The 9,751-nt window shown below is 39.3% G+C and overlaps 1 non-coding gene across 1 annotated transcript; it reads left to right on the top strand.

Annotated features, from left to right (window-relative positions):
• The first annotated feature begins 9,580 nt into the window (after positions 1–9,580).
• Positions 9,581–9,652, top strand: trnaq-uug (transfer RNA glutamine (anticodon UUG)). The gene has a single exon. It is a non-coding gene; the product is annotated as a tRNA-Gln (tRNA).
• The last annotated feature ends 99 nt before the right edge of the window (positions 9,653–9,751 follow it).

Raw genomic sequence — 9,751 nt, 5'->3', positions numbered from 1 at the left:
CACACACACAGACACACACACAGTCTTTGCTTACAGTATAAGCCTGTCTGTGGGAGTTCTCCTCGGTACAGTATGCAGTCTGTGGGTTTTATCAGAGGCGTCCCACCTGGAGGGAGTCTGGGAGCAAAAACACAGCTTCAGACAGATTTAGAGCTCTTTCTGCTCCGCAGGAATGAATGAGCTGTGTTTGTGTTGCGTGGTGTTTGAATAGTGCTCTTTTTGGAGTGAGCCTCCCATTGGTAAGTGGCTCCCGGAGTGTGAGGATGCATAATGACGCTGTTGGATAAAAGTCTTGCATCTGCAAAAATGCCAACACACAGAACTGACAAACTATTTTTATTTTCTAGCAGGATAGACACTGATTTGTGTGTGTTACTTTCATCAAATTCAAATCAAAAGCTTTTGTTTTAACCCACAAAAAAAAGTATGTTCTTTGCCTCGGTCTGTGGATCACTACTCTTCCCATGTGAGCTCTTTTTTTCATAACTTTTGTTTCCTGGGGTTTTTTTTTTTAGCACCTAATTTAATTTAATGCAGAGGAAATAGGGCACTTAAGGAATGAGGGCCACATAAATGTGTCAGTTTAATATACATAATCAAGAATCGTGTGTGTGTGTGGATGAACCAGAAATGTGTTCAGCAGCTGTCTGTGTTACAGAACAGTATGTCTTCTTAAAATATAGTTCGGGACCCAGAATAGGTCACAGGCCTGTTTCTGGGCCTGGTATGTGACTCAGATTAAATTTAGTCAGGCTGACTAAGACTGAAACCAAATTTAAAGCAGGTAGCTCATAAAAACCTCAGAGTGTGTGGGTTATTTATCCTTTTCAACACATGGTTAGAATTTAGTATATTTATATATATAACATTAGACCAGTGACCTGTCTGGGGTGTACCCCGCCTCTCGCTCAATGTCGGCTGGGATCCCCCCCCCCCTCCCGAGAGGATTAACAGTACCGATAATGGAGGGATGGATTTATAGCATGCGTATTTTGCTTTTGTATTTTTCGATAATTTTACTATTAATTAATTATTAATTATTAAATACCTGCATTTACCTATTAGATACCATCTACTCTCTCATTGTCGTGCATAATGTTGAATGTGAACAGTATAATAATGTAGACGTGTTGGTTCGTGCTGCCAGGTGATGAGATGAAATCAACGATTACTGCATCATGTCATTGATGGCATACATCACTGTCACATGTTTTTATTGATAAATGAATGAATTTATTTAATTGATAAATTTATAAGCTTTAAAATACTTCGAGGGAGCCTCAGTCATTCTTGATTGGTTCTGAACGGTTGCAAATATTAGCCAATGTTAGCTAACTGTACACTGGTTGTTGCTATGTAACTGTTACACCCCCCCCCCCACAAATGTTTGGCAGTAGTTGTGGCGTACAGTCATCACAGCCTGAATATCAGGTCAGGTGCCCACCTCAGGGCCCGAAAAGAATTTTTCCCGCAGACAATTTCAAAAGAAACAGCTGTCTTCTTTGAAAATGGTATCAACTTTTCTTAACACATTCATGTTTTTGGTTTAGAAAAGTGGGAAATACAAGGAAATATTATTTACTATTACATAATAACGATCCCTGAAGTAAACGTTTGGTTTGAATAAAACAAATAGAAACCTGCAAAACTAACTAATGCATGTGTTGTTTTTGTTTTGGTAAATTCTCATGTGCTACAGATTGCTGTTAATCTATCCTCACAAAGAAAAGTGTCACGGTAGGTTGATCATGATCCCTCTGAAGCACCACTGCCACCTTCTATTCTATACATTGATTACGGACGAGAAGGTAAATATACGAGGCAGTTGTAACAAAACGGGGGCAGCGATGCAGGACAGCCATGTGGCAGCAAGCGCTCAAGCAGGAACCAGGGACAGTCCAGGGACAAATTAAAAACACACCGATGAGCTGCAGGCATTTATTGTGAAATGTTGCGCTTCCAATGTCATGTTTTTATAAGATTATCAGATAAAACCTCCGTTTAGCTCTCCAAGTGGAGATGGACATGATACAACAATAAACAGCGAGAAAATAACATATTAAAATGCATTCAGCTGCTGAGAGCCTCAATCTGTCTCCACATGAATCACAACGTTGCACACAAAAGAGGCAAATACTCACTTTAATTACTCATTGATTATGTCTAGATAGAATTTGTTCTGGGGCTTTCAGGGCAACAAATTACAAATTTGTGGTGCTCACAGTTATAGTCATAATTTACGCTTGTTATCCTTATATCAGGTCCTGTTTTCTATCGATCATAAATATGACATTATCTCAAGATGGCAGGTCATTTTCTATTTTGGCTATTTTCTTCTCAGTTGTACTTCTCAATGTTGTCAATAACAGAACAAAAGCATATCTATGTCCGACTTTGCAGACGCAAAATGTTTGATATTTCAGAATAACAGTAAATCCACTTAAAAATGAACATGACCAAGAAAAAATTTGGGGTCATGATCACAAGAGAAGAGCTTGATCTTTGGATCAGGTTAGTTTTCATGACGGTGGTCCACAATGTGAGGCTTCATCTACACTTAATATTTTAATTTTAAAATCAAATCTCTTCTGCCACATTCACTCCTGGCGTCGACACTACTTTTACGTTTTCAAGCCCCTCCTGAAAACTCCTGGGTTGTGTTTTAGTCGGGACAGCCAGAAATGGAGACCTTTGGAAATGATAACATAGACTCTCAGTCACTCCCTCATCAGCCTCGACTACCAGGGGTGAAAGCAACATGGATGATGAAGTGTTACTAACCTTACTGCTTTTGCCACCAGCTGTTGTGTAGTTAAATTCTACATTTTAAACGCTCCAACTGCCTTTGTCGTGTTATTGTTTGCTTTTACATTTACATTGCTGCTGCCACTTCTGCAGAAGTCTGACAGGGTGATTCTCACTATGGCCAGGCAGGCGTGAAGCGAGGACACCGAGTGACTGATCACATGTGACAGAACTGCAGTGAGGGAACTTTGCACGTCAACCAGCGGTGAGGGGAGAGATGATGGAAGGAACAAAGAAACGAGGAGGAGATCTGGAGACGCCGAGGGAAAAGGCCAGTCACAGCCCAGGGGAAGTGTGAAATAAATAAAGGAGAAAGGGGATGGGGGGGGGGGGGTTGTAGTTTGCTCATATACTGTACGTCACCATGAAAGCATCACAACATGAGAGAAGAAGAAATTAGAAAGCTGAAGTGACCAGCAGGCGATGTGTCGGTGTGTATTAAAAAAAAAAAAAAAAGATTGTGGGTCACCATGGGACCACATCCTGCTCACTGAGAGAGAGAGAGGTGTCAAAATGAGATCAAGAGATTATACAGCAACACCGAGCCTGAGGAAGGGGGCGGGCTTCCAAAGGTGCTAATCTAAGGTTGTGTGCGTTACATAAACGCTATCCCCGGCCTTCCTGCCAGGCTGAAGTCAGGATGCAGGATCCAATCGGAGAGCATCCAAGCATGAGAGGTCAGAGTCACAGCCGGGCCACAGCCAAGAAGAGCAGACACCAATAGCGTGCACGGTACACTGGGGTGATCTTAACAACAAGGGTTCACCGTAGGGGTACGAGATGATTCCTTAGACTTGCTGCCTCTTAGCAGAAGCCCTTTGTTGAGAAGGGCCCACATGGGTTTATGTGGACGTAGAGATGATTCAGACCAACGGGATTAGTTGGTCTTTTGAAAACCACACTGTGTTAACAGATTAGATTTCTGGACTTGCTTTCTGTCGTTGTTAATAAACTGGATATTGGTGATTCGTTTTGACAAAAGCTGCAAGTTTGTCAAAGACCTTTTTGCTAAGACAAGATGACACTGATGACATGAAACTGATATCAGCAATTAAAAAAGAAAAGAAAAAGACCATAATAGCATTTGAAAATAGCCACGCTAGCGCTGTGAGGCTGTACTCAGACAAGTGGTGGTGCTTTTAGCTGAATGGCAGCTAAACTGGCTAACATGCTCACAATGACAATGCTGACATGCAATGTAATGTCAACTATGTTCATTAGCTTAGTTAAGTGTATTAGCATGCTAACACTTCCTAATAGCACTTTACGCAAAGTCACCAACACTAATATTGTTATGAATCTAAACTATTGGACATGTTTAAACTGAGAAGTGTTAAAATCACAGCATGTCATTTTCTGCCTCTTGGGGTCTTCAAAGAAAACAACAAAAGACAGAGCTTGGTGATGAAATCTGACATATTCCATCACCAAAATATAAAGTGGAAGCGAATGTTTTTCGCAAATTTGAAGAAATTCCCTCAAGTCGTTATGAGGATATCACCTGCGCAAAGCCAAAACCGTGTTCTGAGAGGTCACTGGGACCTTGAACACAGTTACTACAGTTAACGTTACATTCCAGTCCATCCGTTAGTTGTTGAGACATTTCACTTAAAACCTCAAATCTGAAACTCATGGTGGTGCCACAGGAGAAGTCAGGGAATCCCCAAAGTCAGTATGCTTCTTATCCTGTATGAATCTCTGTATAAAACTTCACGGAAGCGCATCCCATTGACTGACTGACCCATAAAACATTTTATGCATACAATCTTGTTCATGTGTGACTCACTGGAGTCCGCCAGCATTTCCTCTTCCTTGTAGCACCTGCAGTACCAGCAGTGCTGCAGCTACACACCATCAGACGCTTGTTGGGGAAAAGAAAAAAAAACAAAACTGCATGATGGCTTGGAAGGCTTCATTTCTAAATCCAAAGAGGGAGTATGTGTGTTATCATTTCAGGACAGAGGATGCACGGTTGTTAAACAGATGGAAGAAAAAACCTCAGGAGACACTGTAAAGCGCACCTGGTCACAGAGATGGGGGTATTTTCCAAGCTTTTTAAAGTTCAGATGAGGGCTTGAATGCAGTCTGCCTCACTCCTGTTTTGTTTTCACTCCACATCTTAGATATCATTTTGATTGTTTGCCTCCGTCCTTTGTCTATTCTAAGTAGCTTTTATGAAACTTTTAAACCTGCCCAGACGAAGCCACTGCCCTAATGAAACACTTCCAGTGTTCATGCTTGCCCAGTGAGACACTCGAGAGGCCCGGGCGCTCCTGAGGTCAGCTGAAGTGCCACCCCACTGAGACATTATAGCACAAAAAGAAACCTTTAAGTAAACCTAAACTTAACCTTGCCCTCATCAGAAGTGCCCCTTATTTTGACCCCTGGCCCCTTAGATAGTCTGCGTACACCACTGACACTAATAACTGGCAGTAAACACGCATTTTCTAAAAAGCTCCATTCACCAGTTCATCTTGAAGCAAACTTTTGGGAACACTGTAAGCTGAGAAAAGACAGGAGGGGTAAATAAAACAAGCTAAAGCTAAAGTTTCCGATACACTCTGCGTCCAGTTTTCATCTCCAAAATAAATCTTTCAACCAATAACAAACATTCTCAGCGGTTAACTCGGGAACCACCGTCTGTCAGTCTCATCCTGTTGAAACCAAACCAGGCAAAAATCACAGCAAGACGCTGCTGCTGGTTTTAGCCTGTAAAGTTAAATCAAAAAAAGGTAAAGCTACTGTTCTCTTATTAACTGCAGGGACACGTGGTGTTTGCTCAGTTTCAGAGCTGCAGGATTTAAAACATTTGTTCTAATCTGTTTTAATTATGATAAAAGAAAAATTAGACCCCAACTTATCCCTTTATATTTGTTAAAATATATTTAAAAAAAGGAAATGATCACATAAATGGCAGAATTTAAGTGCTATCATAAGGAAACCCAGAGTCCTATATGGGACTGGGAAGTGACATCTAAAAATACTGGCAAGGAAGCACACAAACGACGCAGGTAAGTTACATACTGTAAAGTCATTAACAGTTTGTAGCCACACTGAAATGTGTCGACACCTACAGGAGGGATTTCTGTGAAAGTTGGTGCAAATGCTCATGGTCCCTACAGTGGATGAATCCTTCTGACTTTGGTGATCCCCTTGACTTTTCAAATCGTGCCACCATGAGGTCAAAGTTTTAATTTGTCCAAATACCTAGAAAACGAATGACATTCCCACCAGCCTCAGCTGTACTTTGTGTTTAGTGCTCATTAGCAAATGTTAGCGTGCTAACATGCTAAGACATGATTGGTAAACATGGTGGCAAGATACGTAACCAAACATACAACAGCTCTGAAGCCAAGAAAAAAAAAAAGACAGATAAAGACAAATAAAGAGAAAGAAAAAAAAAAAAAAGATAGTTCATGTTGTGTGATGCTAACTTTGGTTTATTATCTGGAAGTCTGTTTATTCCCACTGACAGTGAAACAAAGCTTTAAGCATTACCTTTGTTATAACACCAGTAAAATCTCAAGGTGCCTTAAAAGAAAGTTAAATTCAGCTGATTTAACTTCAGAAATCCAAATGTGTTAAGAGGAGAACGTCCTGAAGTGATTCACCCGATGCATTTAACAAGCTTTTAAAAACGGTTAATGGCTGTCACATCTTATATGTATGTAACAGCTCAAATATTTCTCCTGTCAGTGCAATTGTCTCAAGCAATAATGGTCAAACTGGTGCTATTATCTTAATGTTCCAGTCTACGATTAAAAAGGTCTGAGAAATGACTGGCATGTCTTTTTCAAGCACACACTGATGACTTTTTTGTATTGAACTTGGAGCTCCAGCTGGCAGACAAGTGTTGATACTGTAGACACTACTTTTTTTTTTTTTTTTTTTTAAAGCCAGATAAATTAAAGTTGAAATTTCTAATAAAACTGCATGTCTCTGATTGCGATTTTTGTTTGTATAGATATTGTAATTTATATAATAGTAATTCAAATATTGTAAATAACATATTTTACATGCAATTTTCTCAGTTTCATTATGTTCTGCTGCTGTTATGTTTTTGTTTTTTTAATTGTGATGTTCAATTAAATTTGGTAGGAATAGGAATGTGTTCTCTCATTTAATCTAATCCACATTAATCTGGTGTTCATCAAATTTCTAGATGTAAAGAAAGTTTAAAAAAAAAAAAAAAAAAAAAAAAAGCTTAAAAGGATCATCAGTCTCAGGTGGTGAGAGAAGTTAAACTAAAACTGGACCAAAGGTAAATCCACCGACTCCCACTGACCCACTGACCAGCAGTTTGTTTGGACTGCGCCCTGGTCGAGATCTAGAAACCCTTTGTAGCAGCGACCCTGAGCCAATATAGAAGTGTCACAGCAGCAGACTCAGAATAGATGCACTTTAAAATAAAGTAGGAACATCTACTATATACAAGAGGACGCACAGTACTAAATGCTCATATGCCTCAACACAAACAGTTACGATAAAGTGCACTGAAAAGGAAGAGAAATGTGACCAGAAATTATCGACTTTCTTCTATGCTTCCCTGCATCTTTACATCTGCGTGTCCTGAACTGCAGCATTGCACACCGCCCATCTTATCCTCCACTCAGGCAAAAATTGAGATTATCACTTAAATAGGATTTAGCCCAAATTAGACAGAGTGTGATTGGGGGGGGGGGAGACAAAATGAAACTTTAAAATATGAACAGACTTGTATCTGGTGACTTTAATTATTTGTTTTTGTTTCCCCTCAGAGGTAAAAATGATTTGCCGTTAGCGAGTTCTCATACAGGGTCAATTGTTTTCTGATCATTGTGTGAAATTATAAATCACATAGCTGTTCCCTGGCAGGGAGATTGAAGATAAATAGTCATACAAAATTAATATCTCTGTGTGGTTGACCTACTTCCAGCATATAGAGCATAGGTTCAACCAGTTATGACAGTCTGTAAAGTCAGACAGCCTTGCATCCTATGGGATTGATCTCTTTCACATTCCTGCATCCAAAGTCCAGCACCACATTGATTAACCACCAATCCCTCTTAGCTGGTGAAATGTCTGTCTGTTTGTGTGTGTGTGTGTGTATGTATGTGTATATGTATGTATGTATGTATATATATATATATATATATATATATATATATATATGTGTGTATGGTACTGGTCTTTAATGGGACTAAAGGAGCAGCAGGCTAAGAGGGAGTGGTCTGCTCACATGTTTTGGATTGTGATGACAGTTGAGTGTGTGCATTAAGCTGTTAGTATAGACTAAGCTGTGGGACATCAGGTTAACACATCCTCACAGCACCTCTCTGTTAAGCTATGGGTGGATAGGTCTGTATGGACCAGACTTACAGCCATACAGACAGAGGGGCTGAGCCACTGTGCTCGGTAACAGCAGGGGCAAAAACCAATCACACCTCTCTGACCTTAACGTAGAAATTCAGTGACTGTGGTAATCTGAAATTATTTTATATTAAAAAAAAAAATGAATCATTGCTATGAAGAAAATATGTGGTAAAATAAAAGCAGAGCAAGGTGGGGGTTTTAGGCATAGTGTAACCAATCTGTGAGTGTAAAGACACAGCTTAAGTAAATGTAATGATATACCTAAATGTACCTTCACATCCATCACAACAGTGACTTAATTAATGATAGATAGATAGATAGATAGATAGCTAGATAGATAGATAGATAGATAGATAGATAGATAGATACTCTGCTGCCCCCATGTGGTAGTTTTTGTTAGTAAAACGCAGCAATAACAACACAAAATAAACAATCTTTATCAAATTTACCTACATGTAGATGAAACAAACCTCCTTAATTTAATTTCAATCAGCCTACTCTTTTAAAATGTTCATCTGCGTGTGAATGCTGGCTAAAGCCAAAAATACTGCAGTATATCAAGATAGGTCACCACATTATAACTTATAGATGGATGGTAGTATCAGAGGAATCTCAGGAAAGGTCTCAGCCGCATTGGGTAGACCTAATAATAATAATAATAATAATAATAATAATAATAATTTATTATTATTCAGTGACTGTGGTATAATAATAATAATAATAATAATAATAATAATAATAATAATAATAACAACAATAATAATAATAATAATAATAATAATAATAGTAGTGCTTTACTTTATCCACATTTTTTTCCTATACTTAATTGTGTAAATACTGTGCATGGGCTACAAAGTACGGTGGCCCTGAGAGCTCAATGCACTGCAACTTAAGAAAACAAATGCAAAAGGCACAAACATGCTTCAAATTCAGAAAAGATCCTCATCAATTTGACAAGAAATGCAAACACATGCAAGTACATTTGCAGCGGGTTAATTTTCACTAACGTTAGAATTACGTTGGAATTAACTAACGAGGAACATATAAGAGGGAGCGAAATATTTTGCTTACCGAGGCGCCTTACAATTAACGTTTAAATACTACATACCTTGACCTGCGTGACGTCAACATTAGCTGTTTAACCTTCCGTATCTTTAAGTTAGCTTGTAGCGTCTTGTTCCAACGAGCGGCACCAACGGTCACACATTAGCTACCGTTTAAATACCCTTTATGCTAGCTAACGATAGCTAGCTAACGATAGCCAACTCATTTCATCGTCACGTGTGCAGCTGTGTCATTGTGCCATAGGTCACTTAAAGAGACTAACCTGGTTCACAACATTAGTAATTAACACATTAAAATAGATGTCCGCAAGCTGTTGTTAAGTTTTATAAACCAGCGAGCCGACTTGGCGGTACCATCCGGTCCCATGGTGTAATGGTTAGCACTCTGGACTTTGAATCCAGCGATCCGAGTTCAAATCTCGGTGGGACCTCGTCCTTTTCTTCAACTCGCAACATGCAGTTTTACGTGTGGACTAAATAACAGTAGCTGTGAGTCTAAACAGCAGCCAAACAACCACCAACTACACAGA

The sequence above is a fragment of the Seriola lalandi genome, unplaced genomic scaffold, assembly GCF_002814215.2.
Source record: "Seriola lalandi dorsalis isolate HSWRI2012SDOR001 ecotype SW California unplaced genomic scaffold, Sedor1 jcf7180002054312, whole genome shotgun sequence".
NCBI classification, from domain to species: Eukaryota; Metazoa; Chordata; class Actinopteri; order Carangiformes; family Carangidae; genus Seriola; species Seriola lalandi.
Note: the sequence above shows the minus strand (reverse complement) of the source record. Positions and strands in the feature narration are given on the sequence as shown.